This window comes from Ahaetulla prasina, chromosome 3 (assembly GCF_028640845.1).
Source record: "Ahaetulla prasina isolate Xishuangbanna chromosome 3, ASM2864084v1, whole genome shotgun sequence".
Taxonomy (NCBI): Eukaryota; Metazoa; Chordata; class Lepidosauria; order Squamata; family Colubridae; genus Ahaetulla; species Ahaetulla prasina.
Window position 1 is genome coordinate 70,529,444 of NC_080541.1, and position 24,474 is coordinate 70,553,917.

The following is a 24,474-nucleotide window of genomic DNA, read 5'->3' on the forward strand; positions in this document are numbered from 1 at the left end:
GGCATGGCAGAGCTTCCTGCCGCTGCCCAAATTGGATGCAATTTGGGGATGGCAGGTGTGGAGGGGTGAGGCCAGGGAGACAGAAGACATGCTTCTTACCTGCTTTGAAGCTCTGTCACCTGTCTCGCCATTGTCTACAGGCAAACACATTGTAGGGTAAAACCAAACTTATAGCAAGTTCAGGAAGTTTGATTGAAGTCTCGAGGTTTTTTTTACCCTGCAACATGTTTGCCTGCAGACAGCAGTGAAACACCGACAGAGCTACAAGGCAGGTAAGACAAATCTCACATCACCCCAGCCCCAACCCTCCCCATCTGCCACCCTCAATTGCATCCAATTTGGGCAGGGGCAGGAAGCCCTGCCATGCCCGGCGAGAGGGAGAGAAGATATGGCAAGACAAGCGAGCCCTGTCTTGCTCCATGCGTCTCGGTCCTCCCCCACTCCCTTCGATAAAGATCCGGGCACTGTGGAAAAGGGAGCCAGGCAAGCATAGGCTTTGGGCGTCTGTGGCTTCCAGGAGTCGCCTGGTGGAGAGGCAGAAGTGGGGCGGGAGCTTGCAAGTGACCGCTTTCCCTTTGCCTTTTCTCCCAAAAGCACTCCTTGGGCGCAGCCATTTCTGCAGCAGGAGACTTGTGTCTTGCACCAGATCACTTGGCCTTCTGCTGCAGAAATGGCTGCAATCCATGGCAAAAATGGCCATGCTTGCGGGAGGCATGGCTGGAGTGGCACCCATGAAGCAGCTGTTCCATGGATGGAATTTCCTACTGTGACTGTCACACCATTAAATAAGAAGGGTGCGAGGCGTGTGGGGCACATCGCTTGGCTTCTGGCTTCTTTTGCAGCCGCAATTGGCTGCAAAAGTGGCGGTACTTGTTGGAGGTGGCGGCCTGAGCAGCACCCATGAATCAGCTGTGAATGACAGCCTGAATGGCTCAGCTGATCTAATTAAGGGGCCGAGAAGCCCTGAGGTGACCTGGGAAGGGAAGGGCTGCATCCTGTGCTAGCCATGCCCACCCTGTCACTAAGGCTTATTTTTGGGAGAGGGCAAATATTTACTCCTACCCCAAAAATCATGCTTGGCCTTATTTTCGGGACATGTCCTATTTTCGGGGAAACACTGTATTTTGGAGAAAAAATATCCTCCACCTGACATTTTTCTCCTAAAATTCTTTCAGTTCTTATCCCTCCCTCCCAAAACACCCCTAATTTTAGGAAGCAGACATGAGGCAAAGCCTTATTTTTATTTTCAAAAATGTCACATTAGCAATGAGAAAATAAAAAATACTGAAAGGCTACAGCCCAAAAGTTTGAATCAAAATGAAAAAAAATACAGGAAAAAAGGTAAAGTGGGGTGATAAGAAACATCCCAGAGGAAAAAGTAGGTGATAAAGAGCCACATCCCCATTTGCAATTTACTCATTATGGCAGCCATTTTGTGAACAGGCTAGTCCCCACAGTAGCAACCATTTTAAAAAAAGAATTCTTAATATTCAAAATGCATAAAGCAGTCCAAAGATTTATATGCTATTATAGCTACATGTTATAACATGGATGAATCAGTCACACACAATATAAATGGGAGACTATTTAGGGATCCAATGTACATCAATTTGAGTCACTTTATGGAAAAAAAGATGAAAATATAAGGTTTAAAATGAGCTAACTGTGGCAGTAAAAAAAATGTAGACGTCGTAACAGAGTTCATTTGCAGCTGATAAACAACTCTGAAACCTCTCCACTAGATGTATTTCTTTTAATTACATAGAATAAATAAATATATATAAAATAGAAAAATATTAAATATCATAATATGCTGAAGGAAAAAAAGCAAATCTAAATCCAAACTAAATATATACTTAATTAATCCAAAACTAAATATATATTTAAAAGCACAGTGCAATATTAACTCAGTGAAGTTTTATTTTAATAGTAGCTCTCTAACTCTACCTAATATTTCAAGTGGTTTTCAATGTCTTGAATCTCCACAGAGCTAGGGAACAAATTTAACAATGTTTGCTTAGTAATGGGAGTTTTGAACACCAATTCTAAATAATGAAAAAGCTCATAGTGAGAATAAACATTTAGTATTTCTGTTTAAATCTCTGGAAAACTAACAACAGGCTTTTTGGATGAAAACAAAGGTGGGACCAGCATGATTATGGTTTTAACTCACTCTTAACATAAATGCACTGGAAACTGGATTCCTCCAGGATCCCACATGCTAACTTTCTCTAACTTAATATACTGGACTGTAACCCAGTTGGAAGTACAATTCCCAGAAATCTGAGTCTTGTTAAATTTGGAAACAACTGAATAATACCATGTTGGGATAAAATGCTATGAGTTGTAAGAGTTTAAGGAGACCAATTCATTTTGACCAATATTAATCCTTTCTTCTTTCTCTTTCAACAAGAATCAATATTCCAAAAAATGTGCATAACCAACCGAAAGGACATAAAGAAAGGGTGCAACAGCTTTTTATAAAAAGAAAGGGCCTACAGGTAGCATATATAAATGATACTAACGCCAAAAATTTTCTAACAAGAATTCTTGTATGCGTCCCAACATCTTAAAACCAGATTTAAGAACCAATTCTCTATTGGGAGGATTCAAGATAAAATGTCTCAAAATAATGTGTATCTAATTATATCACTTACACATTCCCCTAATCTACTCTATGTATATGTAAATACATTTATAAGTGTGCATCAGAGATGGATTTCAGCAGGTTCTGACCAGTTCTGGAGAACCAGTAGTGGAAATTTTGAGTAGTTCGGAGAACTGGTGGTAAAAATTCTGACTGGCCCTGCCCCATCTATTCTCTGCCTCCCAATTCCCAGCTGACCGGGGAGAAATGGGGATTTTGCAGTAATCTTCCCCTGAATTGGGGAGGGAATGGAAATTTTACAGTATCCTTCCCCTGCCATGCCCACCAAGCCATACCCACAGAACCAGTAGTAAAAACCCACCACTGGTGTGCATGTGTGTATGTTTGTGTCAATTTTTTTGTAAATCAATAAGAAGTTATGTTTACAGGGCAGATAGGTTTATATCTTTTTCACAGAAAGTTTAGAAGATATTTTGCCTGGATCAAATACCAACTATAGTATGAGGCAACATGTTATGCAACATTCACAAGAAAGAAGGCCCAAATGTTAAAGAAAAGCTAGTGTCCGATTCATAATGTACAGCATGAGAAAAGCATGCTACAGAAAGTGGATGTGGCTAGTTTTGTTTTGTTAAAACTTTATCCATCGACCTCTTCCTATGCAACTCAGCCATGTAATCTCAAGGACTGAACTATTATTTCAGCCAGTGTGATTTAATCTTGCAGAGACATCCAGCTGCACCGAAAAGCTCCCTCTTTCTTAAATGTTTAATAACCCCTTGGTCTCTTCCTTCAACCAGGTGGCTTTAAATCAAAAAATAAAAGATAAACTTGTAGAAGGCAAGGGACTCTATGTTTCTGCAACATTAGCAATGCTTTGCTGTGATATTATTGTCATCAATGATGGTACAATAATACCCTTTGTTCCGCTGCTTTTAGATATAATACCTTGAAAACATTATGAGTCATTTTGTATGCAATTTTAGGGAAGAGAGAATTGTAAATCCCCATTCTACAAATGTGCAAATTTTATATACATCTTAGCCATTTCACTTTGATTGCCTTAGCTTATATTTTCAAATACTTCCCCCCCCCTCCAAATTCACTCCCCCCCCCTCCCTCTCTCTCTTTTTTTCCTTCCCTCCCATCCGCTCCCTCCCATTCCTCTGGCCAACTGTTGTAACCATGGCCTTTTATTATCTTCTAAAAGCTTGATTATATTTGCAGGCCAGCCTTCAAAATGCAAATCTCACATAATTTAAAACAAAGTCTTTTATCAAAAACTGAAATATAAATCTCAGGGCATCTATGCAGAGCCTTCAAGATGTTTATTCAAAACGAGCCTTATTGATTTTCATAGTACATTTATCTTTCAATTTTACCTTGATGTTTCTAAAGTCTAACATAATGAAAAGCTGAAAACATAGCACTTATAGATTTGCAAATCTGTTTGTAAAATTTAAAATCCATAGTATAACTTAGTTTACTATTTGCCTAGTAACTTTTAAAAATATCAGTTGCTTCTCTGAGTGTGTGTGAGTGCCACACCCAGCACAGGTGTCTACAGAACTGTGAGCTAATACATTGTTTTGTAAAATGGAGGGTAATTTTCCTTCTTATCTTTCTTCTCCTCCTCTTCTTCTTCAATTTGAATAAACAAGTATTCCAGTATGTAGCATTCCAATGCTACTATTCATTCTTAAACCATTTTAAAAACCTTGCCTCACACAGTTTAACATAGAAAAATGAAACTAAATACTTATTTATTTTTGTCACACAGTATATATAAGCATAAGCATGTAATAACTATACAATATCTAAGCATATATATAAGTATGGGTATGTAATAACTATATTAATTGGTTATAACAAAAGAAAACAATAGGACAGGAATGGTAGGCACACTTGTGCTCTTATGCACGCCCCTTACAGACCTCTTAGAAATGGGGTGAGGTCAATAGTAGACAGTTTTTGGTTGAAGCTTTTGGGATTTTGGGAAGAGACCACAGAGTCAGGTAGTTCTAAATTTTCTAAGCCCAGGATTTCGAGTCTGGTGGCATAAGATATTTTTTTGTATTCAGAGGAGTGGAGAACACTTCTTGTAAAATAGTTCTGGACACGTTCAATTGTATTGATGTCAGAAATGTGGTATGGGTTCCAGACAGTCGAGCTGTATTCAAGAATTGGTCTAGCAAATGTTTTATATGCTCTGGTTAGTAGTGTAGTGTTTTTGGAGAAGAAGCTACGCAAGATTAGGTTTACAACTCTTAAAGCCTTTTTTGCGATGTAGTTGCAGTGGGCTTCGGCACTTAGATCATTTGATATGAAAACTCCAAGGTCTTTAAGAGGGTGGGGGTCATCTGTAAGGTAATACAGATAATATGTAAGGTAATACTTGATTAATTAGAAGCTAGGAATGTTTCAAGTCCAAATCTCACCAAATGTATACATTTGAAAGTTTTTATACTGAATTAGTTTTTCAAAAGAATTTATGTATAATGTACATAATTTCTTCATAATTTAAGAAAAACACCAAAATCGTTATAATGATTTTCTTGTAATAGCAACTTTCTAAATAATAGTAGTAATACCTAATTCTAAAGCTGCAACTTTCCTTTTTATAAAAAAAAATAATAAACTTGTGCATGTCACTGAATGGGAATATGCTTTGCTTTCCATGTATCTTCTGTTTAAACTGTTACAGTGAGAAAAATTATGATTCGATCCATAACTTTTCAATAAAAAATGCAAAGAAAAAAATTAGCTTTTGCCTGCTTTTTTTTTCTTTTCACACTTTCAAACTTAACATAAAGGCAGATATTATAGCTCTCAACAAATTAGTTAAAATAACCCTGAGTTTAGCACAATGTGTAAACCCCCACTCTATATATTACTGCTACCAAACATATTTCCAAAATGCTATTATTTCTGAACAACAGTAAAGTAGATTAATTGAACAATGAAAGCAGTATCAAATTACAACCCAATAGTCACATTTCTGTGGCAGGTTTTGCACCTGCAAAAAAACTAAAAAAGGTAAAGTTTTCTGTACTTCTGAAATGAAGCATAGCTCTAATAAACCATGGGCAGAATCTGTTCTGTGCCAAGCGGAAATAATTCACATACTCTTTTTTTATCATCAAACCCTACAGCTGAAAGTTGGAAAGTGTACAGCTGAAAACTGGAAATTACAAATCTGTAATTCCCATGCCTGACACTCATACTTTTTTGTGATTATTACAAATGAAGAATCAGGTCAGATCAACTAAATATCTAGGAAATTTATGGCACATGCATCCACACACAAATATACAGTAAATCAGCGGTGAAATGTAAAAATGTTTGCTATCAGTTCTTTGGGCGTGGCTTGATGGGCATGGCTTGATGGTCATGTGGCCGGGTGGGCGTGGCCTACTTGACATCACTCACCGTTAGAGCCAGAAGCTGCACACTTTGAAACAGATTCTGCCCTTCTGAAGCTCCCAATGCTTTGAGTTTCCCTCTGCCACCCAAGCGAACATCGGAGCCTTCTCTTGCAAAATCAGAATCCAGGCACAGAAATGGAAAAATGGGGGTGGGGGGGAATGGGGAGAAGGTGTAAGAAGATGTTTCCTTAGATTGCTGATGTTTGGCGATCTAAGGAAACGTCTTCCAACTCTTCAAGATCGACTTTAAGAAGGCGACAACAAAAGTAGTGGCAGCGGGGGTGATAGGGCGTGTGTGTGTGTGTGTGTGTGTGTGTCCCTCTGCAAGGACTTGGATGCAGACACCGCCCCTCTTAGGAAAAAAGGAGACGGCAAATCCCTGGCTGTCACGTGGGAGAGGAGGACCAAGGAGGGACACACACACACACACACACACACACCCGTTGCCCCCGCTGCGGCTACTTTTGTTGTCGATTTCTCGGAGCTCTTAAAGTTGATTTTGAAGAGTTGGAAGACGTTTCCTTAGATGCTCCTAACAATGAGTTTGGCAGTGTGGAAGGCAGGGAAGCATGGCAGGGCTGAGGGCCATGGCAGGGCTGAGGGCCATGGACCAGTTTGGGGGCATGGCCAGCCAGCAATTGCTATTGGTCCAGCAAAACATCCCCAATCTCCACTACCGGTTCTCCCGATCCAGTCCAAACTGGTAGCATTTCTCCCCTGCAGTAAATGCTGCCATTGCCTAGACAGTTCCCAAAATATTTAACAAAACCAGCTAACTAGAACAACAGAAATAACTGGATTACAAGCCTTGATATTGAGATATTTATTGCATGGAGGTTAATATAAACAGGAGAGCCAGTTAGATGTAGTATTTAAAGGCACTAGATTAGAAATCAGAAGACTGAATTCTAGTCCTGCCTTAACACAAAAATCACACAATTAGCTGGGTTATTTGGGGCCAATACTCTCTGTCAATCTTAGGAAGAAGGTGGAAATGGCAAACCACTTCTGAAAATCTTGCTTCGGACACTGCAGGAAGTGACTAGGACTCAACATGAATATAAAGGCCCCAAAACAAATAAACAAATCCACCACAATAGGATTTGCTTTTATGTACCTAGTATGAGATTGTGCATTACAACACAGATTGTATCTGACGTTGATGACAGTGCCAAAAACAGAAGTTATCCATGTTACTATAGGTGAAGTCCTTGTTATTTCATTCTCTGAACTTGCAATGGACTAAGTGGAATTCTGAGAATTATAGACCAACCACATCTGGAGATTTCTAAATTGGGTAAAACTGCTAAAAATATTCTATTGGAAAAGTTTCATGAGACAGCAATTAAAGGACTCCTTTAGGTTAAATATTCTTTAAAAAGGGGTCAGCATCATTTCAACTTGTCATATTGCAAAAAATAATTTCTGTCAAAATGAGTCATGAAGGATGTTGATTAAATTGACTAGACTATTTATGGCTCATAAAGATGCACTAAGTACATATATTATTGTTTAGTTGAATTATAATTAAAAATAATTAGTTAATAAGAAGCCAAAGACAATTTCTCTTTTATCACAAAAACGTATATTCAAAATCTATCTAGTTTTATATCCATATTTTGAAACCCCTTTGAATGTTCCCTTTCCTTTCCAGTGAGTGCATTTTTCCCCCTAACAGATTTGTGTTAGTTTTCCCAACGTGTTGCAGAAAATAGTAAAGAATTGTTGCATTCGGAAATGTTCTAATTATTATTACTACCATTGTTCGCTGCTGGCCAAATGCCTATGGGGGAAAAGTATCTGCACAGTAAGAGAAAAAAACCCACCATAAACAATGAATGATATGCCTAACACAATACAATTTTTCCAGAAAGATTGCCCAATATGATAAATGACTCACAAATATAGTAAGAAAATTTCTTTCTCAGTAATTCTAGGGTTGTTGTTGTTTTTTAAACCTAGTAGCTTTACCATGTTCCTTGCTTTTAGAAAGGAATTCTAAAGTAGGGTAAATGTGCCTATTAATGTTATTAACTTTTATTTTTCTACTCACACCAGTAAAAGTCAAGATCAGAAAGAAGCTGCTGTTTTCAACTTTAGCCAAATTCCATTCTGGGATACAAAAGATAAAATTGTTTTAAACATGAGATCTCTTCCAAGCATAATTGGTCCCCCTTTAGGCAAATATAATAGAAAAAGATATCATTTATTGCTCTGAAAAAAGCAATCTTACTTTAAGCCACTTAGCAACTAAGAGTATCAGGGTAACCTCATCACCACTTTGCTTGAGACAAGCAGCCACAATGATGTTTTGGTTCTCTTGTATCTTGTATCTATTTGGTTCTCTTGTATCTAAGCCAGCAGAAACCTACCTCAGATGAAAAGACTCACAAAACATGCCTAGCAGTTATATCAATCCGATCCTGGAAATACTGATTATTAAATGGAATATCAATAACATATTTATTAATAATACCAAAGTCAATGGGGCAGAAATAGCTGTGAAGCCTGGTGAAAGTATCATCGAATCCTATTAAGCTCTGTTTCAAATTCCCAAACCTAGCTTTATTCAAAAATAAAGAACGAAATCAAAAATGTTCAAGGTACTCAGAAGATTAAAAAAGTGAAAAGTGTGAGGAAAAGTTGAAAAAGAGCCCAATGGGGAAAATTGGAATTTGATGACCAGATATGATTATTGAAATTGGGGTGGGACGATGGGGGTGGAATTAAAAATCAAATGGGTTAAAACAGGGGTTCTAGATCTCTAAACAGCAACCTTCTCCACTGCACCACTTATTGTGGTTGTACTTGTACACCTGATTTAAAATTGCAGTACAGCATAATAAAGCCAGCTGAAGGTTTTACAGGTAGTCCTCAACTTACAACAGTTTGGTCAGTGACCACTGAAAGTTACAATAGCACTGAAAAAAGTGACTTATGACTGTTTTTCACAGTTACGACATTTCTAGCATCCCCATCTTCTGATCAAAATTCAGATGCTTGGCAACTGGGTCACATTGCTGGTTCATATAAGCATTGCTGTGTCCCAAGGTCCCTTTTGCAACCTTTTGACAAACGAAGTAAATGAGGAAGCCAGGTTCACTTAACAACCAAGTTATTAACTTATCAACTGCAGTGATTCACTTAACACCTGAGGCAAGAAAGGTCACAAAATGGGGCAAAATTTACTTAACAAATGTCTCACTTAACAACAGAAATTTTGGGCTCAATTGTGGTCATAAGTCGAGGACTACCTGTATTCATTTATAAAGATGAACGAGACATTGTTCTACTATTCAACTGCTCTTATGTTTAATAAATGTTTCCTAATATTCAAGTGGAACCTTCCTGTAATTTAGGACTCTTACCATGTGTCTTAGATTTTGTATGTTTGAGAACAGGGCAGGGTCTTCTTCAGGTTTTTGAAGAGGACTATCACCTCCTTTAGTATTCATTCTCAAGGCAAAAGCTACTTGTTCTCTCTTCACAGGACTTTTTTTTCCCGAACATCCATGTCATTCTTTGTACCTGTTCAGTTTATCTCAATCTTTAAATGTTATGTCAAGAATGGGACAAATTACTCAAGAATGGGGTCTAACAAATGCCAAGCAGAGTAAAAAGATATATTTCACTGATCTGGAAACTCTACTTATACTGATGAAGTCTAGCAAAATGTGTGTTTTCTTTTTTGTAGCCCTAGATCTTCACCTGAAGCACTTCTACATATTATGTAGAAGTCGTTGTCGTGTTTTAGCAACCAGATTTTCTTCATGTCAATGTATATCTAAACTGGTCTTTCAGGTCTTCCAATGGACCACCCAGTTCCTTATAACTAATGGTAATATAAAGTTAAAAAGTGAATTATATTAAGAATACATGGAGCAACACAAAATTGGTCCTGAAAGCTTTGTTCAGTAACCAAACTTTCTGTACTTTCCACTAGCTGTGGAAACAACTTAACAAAGCATAATTCTGTAAAGCCAACTCTGACGTAATATACATGCAAATGTTTCCAGCAATCACTCTAAGAATCACAAATAGTGTTACTTAAAAAAAAAGTCAGATGTAATCTAATGAAAATCTAAAAAGATTAATAAAATGACACAGAAATTTTGCTTCCGCATTTCGCTCTCCCCCCATACCCTGTCAGCGTTTTGTTTCGCCCTCCTGAGAACACCGATCTCAAATTCCACAGAGTTTCTGCATTCACTGTGATTATACACACCCCAGTGCATGCACACAGATATACACGTTCAGAGAATGGGCTCCACTAACATATAGCTGGGCCTGATGCTGCAGCACTTTACAAACATATGCTTGGAGTCACAGCAACTATTTTCATGGCCTTTTTTATAATTTCTCAGGAATGTGTTATCTGAAAATATATTAAATATTTCTGTATTCATAAACTTTAAGGAGAATGTATAATTTAGCAAAAACAAACAAAAATAATTTACCAGAATACTCATCAAATGAAAGAATGAATGCACCTGTGCAAGCACACATAGGCATGCATGCACACACACACACACACACACACAAACCTCTGTAGAAAGAAAAATTCCAACTGAATTTTCTAATATCCAGAGGTGTCTGTAGAATCTGAAAATTTCATCAGAATTATGAAATGTTTGTCACAAGATCACAATGCACACTCCACCCCTTCCATACTTACATGCAATGTCATGATATATATTTCATCATTTCCCACCCACTTATAAGAGCAAAATGCATAGAAACACTTATCTAAGTGCCTATGCAGGTTATCTTTCATAAGGTTTTTGAGAACAAAAGCTAAGTGGTTTGTGCATATATTAAGGAATTACACTGAAATCTTAAGATAATCAGATTTCAATCTATCAGGTGGGTTCTCCAAGTAGCCTACCAAAGTTAGGCAGCAATTTATATCATTTTGCACTATGCAAATGATACAAATTGACAGATTATATTTGCATCAGTGAATAATGAAATAATCACACGAATGAGATAAATCGAACACTGATTTATTTACTAGTTTACTTAAATTATGTACATGGCTGCCAATCTCATGACACTGACTATGGGCTGTGTTCAGGGTTTCAAGCAATAGCTACAACTAATCGTTTATGACACCCAAGATAAACAAATGTATCCTTATTCAGAAGAACCCATCAGCAACACAATTTACCAACCTCCTGGCCCAAATGCCTGGGGAAACAGCCAAGTCTCTGGAGCCTTGCAAAATTAAAGTTTCACCATAATAACAGCAGGCTAGCCATTTGATGCATTTTCCTTACTTACCAAAGCTGTACAAAAAAACTAACTACAGGCAGAATCATTGGGAAGGCCTACGTTCAATAGTAGTTGGGATAGCAGTACAAAGTCTTTTTTTAATTTATTTTTTTCCTGATTAGCATTAAATCTGGAAGGTCCATGCAATTCTGATTCCGTTACAGTCAGCAGTTGGGATGGAGTGACATGCCATACAGCCAAATATGCCACTGTCAACCACTTCTTCTAACCAGATTTATCACACACTGATTACCAAGTGAAAAACAAGCCCTGTTTGAGGACTCCTAGGGAGGAGTTAATGTTTGGCTTTTTCCCTGGGGGGAAAAAAGAGATGTTATCTATGGCACCCAGTGGCTTTTTATTTTCAGTGATTTGGAGGGCAGACACATGGCTTGATAATGTGTATATTCACATATTGCATCCACTCTTGGAGCATGGGATTACAACTTGCTTGTGAGAAAGAAAATGGGAAATTTTTACTACTTCTGATAGCCTCCCATTGAATTCCAAGCATGTGCATGAAAGCTTCAAGAGGCATTTTCTCAGTAAATCACAGTTGCTGGTTAATATAAATGTTACGAGTCAGATACTGTTTGTGGACTTTTCAAAAGTATCTGGCTGACCAATCAGGGAACAGTCTTCTGGACCAATAAACTTCTGATTTGACCCAACATATGTTATTATATGGAAATAATTGGCTTTCTTCAAGTATTCAGATTACAAACTATTTTCCTGGGTAGGTTCATGTCATAAAGGATTTTATTTTGGAAAGCAAAATCATGTAATGGAAAACATGATTTCTGTTCCTTAATTAATGAACTGTGTACATATTAACATTGCCTCAATATGGTTGGGGGAAAAAAGTATACAGTTACTGCCATTTATTTTTATAAATGACTTGGAGTCACATTTAGTAAGCAACACTACATTTTCAAAGTATAACAAAAAAGCAAGGGTTATTTTATGCAACAGAAAGCACTTCAAATCCCTCAGATCTATATACATTTCTTCCTTACAAAGCTGTGCGCGCGCACACACACACACACACACACACACACACAAACACATATATGCTACTTGATTTTAAATACATAATCATCAGGAATGCAGGCTAAAATACAGTAAAATCACTATTTATTGTAGACTGAATCTAAAATCAGTGAGATTTAATAAGCTTATAAGTAGTCTCAAGACTGTGGTTTCAATAAGTAAACATAATTAGTTATAATTATCCCAAGTCCATCTCTACCAGCATTTAAATTAGATGAGAGAGGTTTCTCTGGTTCATCTAATTTGATTCTGAATATGCATAATAAAATATATTCATCAAGTACATGAAGAATGATTTTCTTTGGGAATAAGTCACTCTGAACTTTACCTGTACATATCCACAAAACATGTATTGTATGTACAGATATGTGATTCAATCCCCTTTTTTCATCTGAACATTTCAATTAATAGGTGAACACTGTAGGAAGTAGGGCTCCTATTATATTTTGCCAATATAATCATTTCAGCAAACACACACCTTCCTTACTTGTAATTTTTACAATAATTCTATTGTGGCAATTGATGAAGAATAGTAGCTATCCAAGGTAACACGTTATTATGGAGATGTCTTGAGATGGTATGTTGCCAGCATTTTTAAACTTAATTAGAACATAAAAGTTAGTAGAAAGATGCCACTGAAAACTTCCATGGGAATAGTAAAATACAGAGATTTAAGATAAACAGAGACCTTGGCCAATAGCTACAAATCCTTTATAGAAGAGGGTTTATCTGGTAGAAGAGCATTAAGAGCTCCTTCTATGTTAACATTTTATGTGCCAACCAAGTATTTTGTTTGCAGATTTTGGATTTTCTATTTTCTACTGGACATGTAGATGTTACTCTAATGTTCGTACATTATTTTGTTTTCGTCCTAAGAAACAAGAAAATAACAGCTTGGTATTACAGTTTATTCCACCCAAATAAGCCAAGATTCATATGTCATCAGTAAACCCACTTCATGGTTTATTTATTTATTTTTTTTGCTCAGATGCAAATTCTACAATTTGTGTTAGCTAGCCATATCCATTTAAAAGCAGCAAACATCTCAACACCAGAAATTATGTAAAAGTGACTGGTGATAGGCTTCAAGATCTGTTTTTGAGTTTTCAGGAATTTCTGGCTGGTTATTCAGCCAGAAATTCTAAACTAAACAGAATGATAAACTAAATTAGGAATCTGGCATGTCAAGTCCTTTAACCTGACCAATCAGGGAGATGATCGTTATAATCCAAGTAGTAGTCCAACATTCCCATTACATCCTTCTACATTAGGTGCAATGCTAACAATACTTATGCACTGATTTTGATAGTGCTTAATTTATCATGTTAAATGAACATACTATTAATACATATTTCAAGACACAGGACATGAAATGCTTTAAATTCAATTCCAAAAAGTTTTTGGACAGGTGCACCTGCCTGCAACTCTTTAAACCAACTGTGTCTTTTCTTAGCAGCTGCCAAATTGACAGGAATGGCAATTAAATATAAATGGCATCACTTAAAAAATCTTTCCACTGTGCATTTATTCAAATCCCAAGAGGTCAAAGGACACAACAGTATCAAATGTCCAGTAATAACAGCTAACAAACAGCCTCAAAAGTTTTTATGGAATTGTTTATCCATTTATTATTTTTGACAATCTTCACAATAAAACCCCTAGGGTAAAACCAGTCAATAACAAAGTTACAATAAAAGTATAACTGCCTACATATAATAGTTCTGCCATGAAACTATCATAATCAAATATAACAATGTCTGAGCAAATAAACCCAGAATCTAAGGATTGCTGAATTGGCACCAGGTAGGTTTTCTATAAATAGGTTATGAACTGCATCTGACTATGATATAAGGGATAAGCTAAACTGAATATTGTTATGAGATAAATTTAATAAACCTGAATAGATAAATCAGACAAGTCACTACACCATTTCAAATTAGTTGGAAGGCAAAAGGGAACGTTGTCTTACCTGAACGTCCCTTCTTGGAGAGGGGAAAACGGCCGTCAGGACTGGGTAAATCTCCTCGTTGCTGATTGGACCGAGTCTTTAATTTGTTGCTTATAGTCCCCGCCTTCTCTTATCTCCCTCCAGCTTTTTCGGCGAGGACCCAAGTGTAGGCCGTCGTGTAGTACTGAAATGAGAAAGAATTAGTGCCCTCCCGCCCCTGAACCCATCTTAGACAGACGCCTTGGGTGGGGCTGACGGCCGTTTTCCCCTCTCCAAGAAGGGACGTTCAGGTAATACAACGTTCCCTTCTCCCAGTCGGGGAAAACGGCCGTCAGGACTGGGACATACCAAAGCCCAATGTCCTACCGGGAGGGTTGATGGCGGCTTGTCATTGTTGTTAAGAGAGAACCGTCTGCAGGACACGTCTGCCAAACGCAGCGTCGGCCGACGCATAGGAGTCCACCCGGTAGTGTCGAATGAACGAAGAGGGAGTGGACCACGTCGCTGCTCTGCAGATCTCATCGATTGACGCCTGGGCACCCCAAGCGGCAGAAAAGGCTGCGCTCCTGGTCGAGTGTGCCGTAATATTGCGCGGCACCGGGAGAGACAGTCTCTCATATGCTGTGGCTATAGTCGCTCTGATCCACCTAGCCAGAACCGATTTGGTCACCTTCTGACCCAGAGAAAGTGGTTGGAACGACACAAAGAGGGCCTCTGTTTTGCGAAATGCAGATGTCCGATCAATGTAAATTTTCAATGCTCTTCGTACGTCTAGAGTGTGCCACACTTTTTCTAAGTGGTGCCTGGGATCCGGACAGAAATTAGGCAAAACTACTTCTTGAGCCCTATGGAATTGGCTGTTAACCTTAGGGAGAAAGGTAGAGTCTAGTTGTAACACCACTCTATCGTTGAAGAATGTGCAGAGGTCCTGACGGATAGACAGGGCTGACAGTTCTGAAATCCTGCGGGCCGAGGTAATGGCTATTAGAAAAGCGACCTTGAGTGACAGAAAACGAAGAGACAATTCTCTAAGTGGTTCAAACGGCGTCTTAGTCAGAGCATTGAGCACCGCGTTCAATCGCCAGGTTGGAAAACGGTGGACCACAGGAGGGTTGATATTAGTAGCACCTCGGAGGAACTGTTGAATGAGAGGTTCTTTTGAAAGGGAAATAAGTAAACCACATCTCAACACCGAGGAGAGTGCCGCCACTTGTCTTTTGAGCGTATTGGTCGCCAGTCCGGAGTCGAGACCTCGCTGTAGAAAAGCCAGAATGTCCAAGACGGAAGCCGCAGATGCTACTATCCCCTGGGACGAGCACCACCCATCAAAGGTGCGCCACGTGGCCTTGTAAATCCTCTTGGTAGAGTCCCGGCGCGAGGCCAGCATGGTGGGAATGACTTAGTCTGGAACTTTCGCCTTAGTTAAGATGCCCCGCTCAATCTCCACATGGCTAGACGAAGCCATTGCGGGTCGGGGTGTAGGACTGGTCCCTGGTGGAGAGACACCTGGTTGTCCGGGATCCTCCACGGGTCTCGAATTGAAAGAGTCATCAGGTCTGCAAACCAGGGTCTCCTGGGCCAGAAGGGGGCGACCAATACCAATTCTGCCTTCTCCGCGAGGAGCTTCCGTATTACTCTGGGGATCAGCGGAATTGGCGGAAAGGCATATAGAAGGCCCGGAGGCCACCTGCTGCGTAGGGCGTCCACTGACTCCGCCCCCCGAGAGGGGAACCTTGAAAAGAACCGAGGGACTTGATTGTTGGTCTCGGAGGAGAACAAGTCCACCAGGGAAAGCCCGAAGCGGGTTGATAACTCGTGGAAGTTCGCTGGGGACAATGACCATTCTGAATGATCAATAGTCTGACGGCTGAGGGAGTCCACCGTGCAATTGTCCGTCCCCGCAATATGTTCCGCCTTTAATGAACGCAGGTGTGATTCGGTCCAATGATCGAGGGTGAGCGTTTCCATCATCAGCGTGCGAGAGTGAGTGCCACCCCACCTATTTATATGCGCCTTCGCCGTCATGTTGTCCATGAGGACAAGGACATTTCTGTCCCGGATGAGATCCTCGAAAGCTAGAAGAGCCAGACGGATGGCACGCAGCTCCAGAAGGTTGATGCCGTGGCGGATTTCCGAGAGAGACCACTTGCCCTGGGCTAGGTGATGGTCGAGATGGGCTCCCCATCCCGATAGGCTGGCGTCGGTAGTGATGACGACCCTCACTGGCTCCCTGAAGACCGAGCCTCTGGCTACCATCTCTGGATTCCACCATGCCAAAGAGTCGGCCACCTCCCGTGGAAGAGTCACCCGAAGCCTCGATGAGTTGCGCCGTGTCCTCTGGTGTGGCAAGAGGAACCACTGAAGAGGCCGACTGTGGAGGCGAGACCATGGAATAATATCGTATGACGATACCATTTTTCCTAGGAGCTGGGAAAGTTGGTCTAAGGGAACTGCCCGTAACATTCTAGAGATACTGGCTAACTCCGCTAAACTAGCCTGACGATCCGCCGACAGATAGACCATCGACTCATGTGAATCAATTTGTGCCCCTAAGTGGACAATGGTGGTAGAAGGGACAAGGTGGCTCTTATCCCAGTTAATCGAGAACCCGTGTGATTGTAATATCTCTATGGTCAAGGAGACGTCCCTGTTTGCCCTTTCCTTAGAGGTCGACAGAATGAGAATATCATCTAGGTAGGCCTGAAGCCTAACAGGAATCCCCCGAATATGGGCCATTAGCACCGCCAAACCTTAGTGAAAACCCTGGGGGCCGAAGACAACCCGAAGGGTAAAGCCCTGTATTGATAATGAGAGCCTTTAAAGCAAAACCGGAGAAACTTACGGTGATCTCTTCTAATGGGAATATGCAGATAAGCTTCCGTCAAATCAATGGAAGCCATGTAATCCCCCTGCCGTATGCACTCTAAGATGGAACGTAATGAGTGCATTTTGAAGCGGTGGTACACAATATATTTGTTCAGGGCTTTCAGGTCAAGAATAGCCCTCCAGCCACCCGACGGTTTGCTTACTACAAAGAGTCTGGAATAGAAACCCTGTTTCTGTTGATCAATAGGGACCTGTTGAATGGCCCGGATAGTCAGAAGATGGTTGACCGCTGACTCCACAAGGGAAGCACTGGCAGAGCGGTTGGAAACAGGGCAATGCAAGAAAACCGTCGGGGGGGTGGAGAGGAACTCTAAAGCTAGACCTTGTCGGATGGTATCTAGGACCCATCGATCTGAAGTGGAAGAATCCCATTGGGAATAAAAATAAGCCAGCCGGCCTCCAATGGGGAGATCTGCTGCAGGATTATTTGAAACGGTTGTACGGTTTACCCCGCCCCCCACGGAATGGTTTACGGGCGGTGAATTTGGGCCCTGTTCTAACCTGGTCGGCCCGTTGGGAGTTTCCTCTGTACGGTGAAAATCTTTGTCGTCGAAACCCCGATCCTCCGAATTCCTGGCTACGAAAGGAAGAAGAAGAGAAAGCCGAGGGACGAAAATAAGGCTGTTGTCGCAGTTCGCCCCTGCGCGACAAGGACGGTAACACCTTTTTCTTATCCTTAGTTTCCACTAGGATTGGATCCAGAGAGGCTCCGAACAATTTCGAACCTGCATAAGCAGAAGATGCCAGTCGCCACTTGTTTCTAGTGTCCGCCCTCCAGTGGCGCAGCCATAAGAGACGGCGGGATGTAACCGTAGACCCAATTGATTTGGCTGAGAATCTGGCTGCGTTAAGCGTCGAATCGGCCGAAAATTCTAAGGCTGCAATAACCTTGTTAAGGTCCTGATGAGCTCTCACGTCTGATGATGATAAACGGCCCTGAAGCTGTTTGAGCCACATAATTGATGCTCTATTAAAAAATGAAGACGCTATGGAGGACCTGATAGCCCAGGTCGAGGCTTGATGGGACTTGACCAGGGATTGGTCCGCCCTTTTGTCTTCCGGACGAAGAGCCTCATTCTCGGGACCCGTCACGTGTGAGGCCGTTGTAAGGGCGACTACTGGAGCATCCACTGTGGGCACCTGCAGGATGTTTTCAAGATCAGGAGCACAGTTATAGAACTTTTTGTCCATGGCACTGGGGTTAGAGCCCGAACCCGGATGATTTGACGCAGGAATGGCTTCTGCCACCACCGTGGGCTCCACAAAGAGACTAGTTGAAGTGCTAGGTAAGACCTGAGGATCTGCTAAAGGAGCCTGAACCGCACCCAGACCCGTGGTTGCCAATGCTTTAAACAGAAGGGAACGAAACATATGGGGCTTAAAGAGCCCCACAAATGAAGGTTGATCCGGCCCGAGGCCTTCGTCCTCCGACAAGGCTTCTCCGGTGTCCTCCTCTTCAGATATTGAGGCTTGGCTGTCCTCCTCCGAGGATCTATCCCTTTGAGGCCTGAACATTGCTGATGCTGAACTTGCAGATTACCTCTGCCTCTCCCTACTACGGGATTTGGAAGCTGAAGTGGTCGGGGACTCCCGATGAAGGGATTGAGCTAACTCCTGGCATATAGCCTGTTGAATCATCAGCCCAAAGGAGTCAGGAAGCTGAAACACTGGCAATCGGGGCAAACTAGTCTCTGGTTGTTGTACAGATGCACAAGTCCCTTGGGACACATTCACTGACTGACCTGGAATGGAGCCGGGATTATCTTGAAGTTCCATCTCTGACAGAGTGCGGAACAATGGGGTAGTCCCAGCCTGAACCATAGGTAAGGGGGATGTCCTGTCTGGGGACCAGGCCCCAGATCCCTGCATAGTCTGGGAGATATGGTCTGGGCTTGGGGGAGCAGGAATGACTGTCATATTCTGCTTCCCCCTGTCTCTAGGCGAAGGGGACCTGTGAGCCCTCTTAGAGGCCCTGGAAAAGACCCTTTCGAGAGCCTTGTGGCGCCTTTCTTCCGCACGCACCCCCTTTTTTGCTTTGGCCTTGGCTACTTTTCGCCCCCTGGGAGGGGAAACTTGCGGGGCTGAAGATGGGCCCTCCCCAGGATCTTCCCGGCTTAAATACTCTGGAGGCGAAGCCGGCAAATCTGGCTGGTTGTTATTGGCGTCCATCATTTTGAAACTCTCCCGCCAATTTACGGCCGCTGCGGCCTACTCACAGTTTTTCTGTTGAATCACCGGCTCTTTGAGGAGGCTGCCGAAAGCCAATCCGTCAAGGCCCAGCTGGCGGGTCTGGTTCCTTGATCGCTGGTAGTCAAGCGGCAAATTTTAAAGTGACCTCTTTTTTTTTTCTCTGCCGCACTTCCAGCTACCGCCGCTCGATCGCTAGCCCGATCGCCGTTAATTAAGCTCCCCCGTGCTTCTCTAGCCTCCAAAATCGCCTGAGAGAGGTGGGGCGGGCCGCTCACCTCGCGGCTTCTGGCGCGGCTTTGCAAGGCTCCCTGAGGCAATCCAACATTGGTGAGAGTGGGAGCGAAGTGGGGAGCGGAAAGAGCGAGCCGCCAGTCGAGAGAGAGCATCGGGGACCTGCCCGTGAGCCTCTCTGATATTACTGCTCTTTTAATTTGTAACCGCGGCCTCAGCGCGTCGGGGACAAGCCCGTGAGCGCTTCCCAGCTGTTCGGCTAGCCAGCGAAACCGCCGCGGCGGCCCTCAGCGGACTCGGGAGCCAGTCCCTTCTCACTGAGTCACAAAAAGAATGTTTATTTTGAAAAAATAAAATAAAATAAAATAAAATAAAGTTATTGAAGAAAAAAGAAATTAAAACTGGAAAAAAATACAAGCAACAAGTTTGGAAACCTCTAGCTATGCTAAAAAACGCCTGAGGTAATTCCAAACACGTTTGGTCCGAGCAAAACCGAGTCGAAAAAGCTGAGGTAATTCCAAACACGTTTGGTCCGAGCAAAACCGAGTCGAAAAAGCTGGAGGGAGATAAGAGAAGGCGGGGACTATGAGCAACAAATTAAAGACTCGGTCCAATCAGCAATGAGGAGATTTACCCAGTCCTGACGGCTGTTTTCCCCGACTGGGAGAATGGAAATGCTGCATGAACCCGAACTGTAAATGCCAAAGTGCCAAAACCATACTCCAGAAGAGTCCATCTAAGTTAGAAAGAGATCATCTAAAATACAGTCCTCACAATTCGCGTCTAGAATTGTGACTGATAATTGATAATATGATTGATAATTTCAATCACTGAACAATTCAAAAACAACAGAGGGTCAATGTAATATACAGGTTAATTAATGTGTGTTAGTATCAGATGTTACACAAGAACTGTAAAAACTCAGGTTCAAGTCTACCATAAGCCATGGAAAATCACTGGATACAACTGGATCTTTTCAGTCCCACTTAGCTCACTGGGAAAGGAGATCCCCACGTAAGCCATCTTAACTCCTAGAGAAAAAGTGAGATATAAACCATTATTATCATTACCACTATCATCTTCATCAAAATGAAATGGTTTCCATGGCCAGGATATTATTTTAAAAGGATGTAAGAAGGAGCCCTTATAACAACAACAACCAAAAAAAAAGGATATTCCAGACTGACAAGAATTTGAGATTTATAAAAATGGAGATACATGTTAAACAAAGGCAACTGAAACTAGTTGCCTGAAACTGTAAAAAGACACAAATTCTCAATGGAATATGAATGTATTTCAAGCTTTATTATACAGAGCCAGTCTCTTGGTTGTTGTTTTTTTTCAAGATTCTCTGCCTATCACTAATTAATGGAGAAAAACCAGCTCATTTATTGAACAATCAGATTTACAGTGTGTAAAAAGTAGCATAATATTAACCAGTGACAAAATGCTTTGTTTTCATTCTTTTCCTTTCTTTTTTATTCTCTGCTTAAATATTCAGTGCTAACGGAGTTATAAGCCCAAGACAAGAGCAACTGTAATATCCAAATATCAACAAGGCATCTTAGCCATTTGTTCTGCGTCTCTGTTACTGGAGAAAGGGAGGTAGCTACATTGTCAATTTGTAACTAAAGAAGCTGCAGCAAATTTTAAATTGTACTGCTTCACAATTACTCATCATTACATCTATCCCACATCATTCCTGAAAGTTTCTGGTTGGAATATTTTTGGTATTTTAAGCAATACCTTTTTTTCCCCAGGTAACTAGGCAGAAAAAGCTTTTATACAAGTGGCAAAAATTAAACCATAAACAACCAACACAAACACAGAGAAGCAGATCACTTACTGGTCTATTAACTTTCCTCAATTTATCTGCAAGGCTGAAGTACAAAATGGCCTCCTTAGTTATTTCCAAGCTGTGGGAAGTCTTGCTAAAAAAGCTAGCTGAGCTCCCTATTGTCAAACATTTATTAATAAAAAGTCATTTTTATTAAAGCCAATCTTTGATGTGTGAGAAAATTTGGGATGCTGAAGTTGGGGAAATGACTGAAGCTATTATTTTTATAGGCTCATTTTTAAATGTACAATCAATTGAGCTGTTAACTGGGAATTTAATTATCTTGTAGATGTTACTGTTTCTTTAGCTACCTTGAGTATCATTTGTTAACAATGACATATTCCATAGAAATAAATTATTCCATCCGTATTTAAGTAACATTGACTAATTCCTTCTCTATTGCTTAGAATAAAGCTTCATGTGCAGAATTAAAAAGTCCGCCATTAGAATCTGACACTCCAATGTCCTGTGGTTCTCCAGATACATCAATTCTGAATAGATATTGCAGAATTTTTTTTTCTACAGAGCCTGCAATATTCATTTACTGACATAGATTCAAAACCTTCAATCAACTCTGGATGCTTTATATACTGTATGTAAAAATCCACAACAATAAAATAGAAGAAACATATGGTAACTATCCAGAAAAAAAAAACATGCAGAACAAAACAAAATCTTACAGGAGTTCACCAACCAAAGCTATGGCATCCCAACCATTAGATTGTGCCCAAATGAAATCCACCCACCAGATCCTCAGGGAAAATCACAAATTCAGTCTGGAATCCAGAAGAGTCTGTAAGTCACCTGGGATAGGCTGATCTAACAGACCCTATCTCCTTGTAAGTTAGGTTGACACCACCATGTCAAAAGCGAGTCAGAGAATTATCTAACCACACCAACAGATTCAATCAGAATAGAGCTGGAAGGGATCTTGGAGGTCTTTTAATTCAACCCTGTGCTCAAGCAGAGACTCTATACCATTTAAGACAAGTGGTTGTCCAGTCTCTTTTTAAAAACCTCCAGTGATGAAGCACCTACAACTTCTGAAGGCAATTTGTTTCACTGGTTATTGATTGATGATAATATCTTCCACTAACAAACAAGTCAGAATTGTCCTGAGATAAAACCATACTTCAAGTGTGACTATCAATATACTTGGTGACTAGAAAATGTCCATTGTTCTTATTGAGATCATGAATCCTAACATCATCTCATGGCAAAATGAAATCTTCCACAACTCATAGTCTCAGGATCTTCACAGCCAGCCAAGCAAGTGAATCCAGTAACTCGGGCAGAGAAGATGCTATGCAACATAGACAACGGTACAATAGTAACAATCCCAACTGGTCCCTAAAGCCCAATTTCACCCAGAGAATCTTACATCATCTTTAAATCCCACAGAGCTAAGCAAACCATCAGTCTCATGGATAATAGATCTTATCACAAGAGTAGTACTTAAAATATTAAGATGTTGTTAATGGCATATTGCCAACATAATATTTTGCTTTCAGGCTTCACCAGGTTTATAGCCTTTCCCATCTCTTAAAAATTTGGGGAGGGGTGAGAAGGAAGATTGTATTTGAAGAACCACAGGACACTGAAGGAATAAACGTTGAAGTTAGAGGTCACTGCTGATTTTGCTTCTTTGGTTACTTCACAGCATTTAACCATTTTGGCCTTGAAGGGCTACATGTGGTAATAGTCAGGTCACCTTCACAGGATCAGACTCTTTGACACTGCTGTCATGCAAGTGTCATTCCCATGTTTCCTCCCTCACTGCAGTAGCCCTTTCTGGTAGCCCACCAAGTAGCTGACCAGCATGCCCAGAGGAAAATTAGTTAGGTTACGCAAGCTCCTGGAGAGTGCAAAGGAAATTTGCATTATATCTGCAGGCCTCCCACTCCTGAACTACTTGAACATGATGATTTATATTGCAGTAATTTTCTCAAGAACTGGACTTGGGAGTCATTTCTTCAAAACATCCTTAATAGGTTTATACAAATTTATCTATGTATATAATTGGAAAAGCATACTGAATTTAGCTACCTTTTGAAGGCTTAATCTTCTTTTGGCACGATATTTTCAGAGTGCACAGCACCGTTTGCTTTTTAAAAACTGGTATAGCTAGGTATACAGGTCGTTAGGTATACAGGTAGTGCTCAAATTAAGACCATAATGAAGCCTGGAATTATGGCTGTAAAATCATTGCGGTGGTAAGTTGAGATACGGTGTGACCAGACCCGATTTTCCAAAAAAATGTGCTGTGGTCGTTAAAGCAAATCTGTCATAAAGCAAATGTGTTTTCCCCAGTGGGCGGTTTTTTTTACCGAACCTGGAAGTAAATGTTGTAAATCAGCAAAAATGTTGTAAATCAGAGTCATGTAACAGGATTGTGCAAATGGGACATTGCAAACGGCCATAAGGATGAGCTGATTGTCAAGTGCACAAAATGTAATCAATGACAGGGGTGAAGCCATCGTAACTTTCAAAATGGGTGTAAGTAGTACTAGATAGATCTGCCAAGAACTCACCTGGTATGTTCAATAATCTCACATATGTATCTGTACATATTCATAATATACACACATATTTTTATAATTTAGCTGAGAAGAGAACATTGTGAAGAACCGTCTAGGACAGGGGTCTCCAAACTTGGTCCCTTTAAGACTTTTGGACTTCAACTCCCAGAGTCCCTCAGCCAGCAAAGCTGGCTGAGGAACTCTGGGAGTTGAAGTCCAAAAGTCTTAAAGGGACCAAGTTTGGACACCCCTGGTCTAGGATCATTCAGTGTATGATAACTTGCAAAATCCAAACTACCTTCCTTATTATTTTGTCCAAATAAGGTTTTATGCATTAGTTTCTACCCTCTGAATCATGAAAAATACCAATGTGGAGCAGCAGCTGTAACCTGCTAAAATCAAACATATTAAATATTAAATTAAAACAAAGTTAATATTACAGAATACTTTTGTCAAATTGAGTATATTGTGATAATTTACAGAAACTAATACTGATCGTTTTTAAACAC

At 40.7% G+C, this 24,474-nt stretch overlaps 1 protein-coding gene across 4 annotated transcripts in view; it reads right to left on the bottom strand.

Moving 5' to 3' along the window:
• Positions 1-24,474, bottom strand: part of ZNF516 (zinc finger protein 516) — a 132,562-nt gene that overhangs the window by 82,784 nt on the left and 25,304 nt on the right. For 2 of the 4 annotated variants that reach the window (XM_058174926.1, XM_058174925.1), the window contains exon 2: positions 20,547-20,640. The exons of the other annotated variants lie outside the window; for them this stretch is intronic. The gene's annotated coding sequence lies outside the window, so the exon portion shown is untranslated. The remainder of the gene's footprint in view (positions 1-20,546; positions 20,641-24,474) is intronic. 4 annotated transcript variants of the gene reach the window in all.